The sequence below is a fragment of the Lygodium microphyllum genome, chromosome 27, assembly GCF_053477565.2.
Source record: "Lygodium microphyllum isolate KBCC chromosome 27, Lygodium_microphyllum_v1.1.10, whole genome shotgun sequence".
NCBI classification, from domain to species: Eukaryota; Viridiplantae; Streptophyta; class Polypodiopsida; order Schizaeales; family Lygodiaceae; genus Lygodium; species Lygodium microphyllum.
The window spans coordinates 17,816,701-17,820,281 of NC_141161.1; the positions used below are offsets into that span (position 1 = coordinate 17,816,701).

Here is a 3,581-nt window from a genome sequence, read left to right on the forward strand (position 1 = left end):
TTGGTTTAAAGGTATCTAGATCTCTGACCAGATTGTATTCCTTAATAGGATCCACTAGCTTCTCTAACTGGTTAGGGAATGGGGCAACACCCATTTTCATTTTCCTTTTTTCTTCCAACAGGGGCATCATGGGGACTTCTTCTGCCACTTGTGGCACTTCCTCCTTTTCTATCTCCTGGACCTCTGGTCCTGTCTCTGGAACTATCTCTGTGACTCTCTGTGGCACTGTAGTGCTCTGTACGGCACTGTCAGGCTCTGTTCTGTTCTGTTCTTCTAGTGGAAGATTGAACTTCACTATTCTGTCAGAAGGATTATTTTCTTTCTGGATAGGTGGTTCCTTCTTCTTTGCATGCGTGATGGCAGCAACTTCCAATTCCACTAAATTGGAGATAGGCTCTTGGGCCTTGGCCAGACTATCAGTTGCACTGTTTTTCACTGGGGCTAGGCTTGGACAATCTTTTGCAGTGTGGCCTTCTCCTTTGCATCGACTGCATAAGGGCTTGTAATCCATTGACCTTCTGGGATTTGGACAATTCGGTGAAATGTGTCCCTTTTCTCCGCATCTGTAACACTCCACTTCTGATCTCTAACCACCGCCAGACTATCTTCCTCTGTAACTTTGGGATGGAAATCTTCTGGGTCCGAAATTAGGACCAAACTCAAGGTGTTTCAAGGCTCTTTGCTCCAGGCTATTCTTCTCTTTCGCTTGCTCAGTAGTCTCGTAAGTCCGGTCCTTGTATTCTCCGGTTTTCCCTACAATAGTATCCTTTGCACCCTGCACTATCTCATATGTCTTCTCTTTTGCTTGTTGCCTAGTCTCGTAAGCTCGATCCTTAGCCTGTTGTCCTGTTTGGACCACTCTTCTATATGTTTTGCCCACAGGGGGTTTGGCATTGCTCCTTGTTTTGCCACTGCCCTTGGTTTTAGTAACTCTAGACACGACTGAACAAATCACACAACTCACTATGCATTGTAAGAATGAAGGAATGCTTTACAAACAATGCATATGCATTACAGAAGCAAATCGTGTATGTATGACTTTTAGTCAGCATCTCCAAGTCCATCACTACCATCACCCCTCTTATGAATAGGGGCATAATTAGAGCCCACCGGCTTTCCCTGCTGGGTAGCAATCTTTGCATTCTTCCTAAGTATGGCACCGGGTGATGGATATGGTCATTGTTCAAACAAAGGTCATGTTGCTGTGGTATCTGCCACTCTAGGCTGCACATCTTTCAGATCGACACCCCAGCCTCCTCGAGGTGCATCAGAATAGGAACTAGGATCTATGGGGTCTAGCTCATCGGTATCAGATGTGACTCGCCGTCTCTGTTCCCTTCTCCCAACATCTGATCCTCTCCCCCTCGAGCTTTTGGTAGACAATATGTCCAGTTCTTCCACCTGTGCATGTAACAAGGACAGTTATGGGACCGGATTCTACCTCCATGCCGTGTGTGAGAGTGCAAGATGATGATTAGAGAAACCGTAAAATGGCTACAGAATTCTGTGAGAAGCATGATAAGACTTCAATTGCTGTGTGCTTTACTTTTGATTCCTTGGCTATGTCAATCTGATTCTTCTGCCCAATCCTTTGCTCCTTGCTTTTTCTTCAAGCTTACCCCACGCTATTAGAAAAGCGGCCTTTTCCCCCCAATTGAGCACTCCCCTAATAGAGCTCCCCTCGAATTGTCATTTCATACTATTTTTGCATTGCCAAAAGCCTCAAGAAGCAGATTTGACTCCAAAACCTGTTGTTCGATTGTTCGTCCATTTGTAATAGCCCTTCCACCCATATAAGTCAAATTTTGCATGATAAGTTTTGTTGTCTCTGTCTTGCCTGCACCACTCTCACCACTAACAAGAATTGGCTGGCTTTACTCGGCTTCTCTGGCTCTTCAAAGATAACTTCTTTGAAGGCACAACAACACTACTTCTCTAGGTTACGGATGATTGCTTCAACACAGCAGGGCGACGGCCAATCTGAGAATGATGTTGATCCAAGACTTTGTAACACCCAGCCCTTCGAATGTTCCAAAATCAAATGGCTCCATCACAACCACCCGTAACAAGAACCCATTCACTTCTCCTAGACCACTATACAGCCCACACACTATCTCGATGACCGGTGAGTGTATGAGTGAATGCTCCTGTTGCCATATCACAAAGCCACACCCTTGTATCCTCAGTTCCAGCAGCAATCAACATGTGTGCAGTTGTAAGCCCAGACATTCCAATGGCATACACTTTCTTGGACATATTAAATTGAAGTTCCACTTGTGTTGTGTTCGTGTCCCAAACATTCACAAAATGATCGAAAGATCTAGTGATGAAGAAGCCAGTATCAATGGGATATCAGTGTATGCATGAGACACAATATGTGTGCCCATGGTGTGCCCTTTTATCAACTGAAAACAATGCCTCATGTTTTTGTGTGCATGAATTGTATCCATAGCTGCTTGGCTGCTGAATGTCATAAGTAGTAACAAAACCATCTGATGCTCCCGAAATCAGGTACCTTTCTTCTGTTGAATCAACCTGAAGACTATTAATGCCACTCTTGTGTGCACTCACAATCTCCTTGTTGCATACAAGTTCTATGCTTGAAACCCTTCTCTTCTCTAAAAGACTTGTAAATGATGAGGGAGCCATACTTCCAATCTCTCTTTCCATCACCATCTTCCACATCCATTCTCTAGCTGAGAGTGTAATGAGATCATCACATTCCATGCCACGACATCTCGCACTACATTCCACTGAATAAACTCCAAGCACGCTAGATTTTGCATACATGTCAACCAGAGCATTTCAGATAAGTTCCTCTTGCTCCAAACCCCTCTCCACTATACTGTCCATGCAGAACAAAAATGTAAACACAACAACTAAGTATGTACAAAGTAACAAATGTCACACACAACTTTTTAGTGGATTCCACACCTCGGATGCGCAGCAATGCGACATCGAGATAGTATCTATCAGTGTAGCACCCATAGAAATGCCACCTGCAGACGACTGAGCAAAAGTCGAAGTAACTAGAGTAGACGTCCCCACAGGTGTGATAAATCCTCGAGGTGACGCAACTCCAGCAGAACGATGAGACGGAGACACCGTGTCCGTGTCTCCACAGCAACCACCTGAGCCATGCTCCTTGGAACCGTCACGAGAGCGAGGAGTCGCACCTGTATCCCATATCAACCGCGGGCTCACTGCCTCCATATCTCTACAACATCCCCCTAACCCTGAAGCACTCCCTCCCTCTGGCCCATGGCTGGAGCGTCGACCTTGTCTGCTCGAAGCTGAAGCATCTGATCACGTCGAAGTAGATCTAATAGAGCGGCCTAATGATGTCTGAGACAGCGCCTAGTCCGCCATGTCTCTGAATCTCGCCATCTAATCTAAAGACATGCGTGTGAAGATATCTTACAACTTCTCATCACTCATCCCTCGACTCATCCTAAAAAGGTCACCTGCACGGACAAAAAATGATGTTAGCATAATCAATTTAAATCATACAAAGCACGATAATATAAATCCTAAAAAAATGATCTCACTTAAAATACATATCTTATGTACCCTTATAAGTG

The 3,581-nt window shown here is 44.8% G+C and overlaps 1 pseudogene; it reads right to left on the bottom strand.

The window, feature by feature from the left end:
• Positions 1-1,194: 1,194 nt before the first annotated feature.
• On the bottom strand, positions 1,195-2,685 carry LOC148012104 (WD repeat-containing protein ATCSA-1 pseudogene; annotated as a pseudogene).
• Between the last annotated feature and the right edge of the window lie 896 nt (positions 2,686-3,581).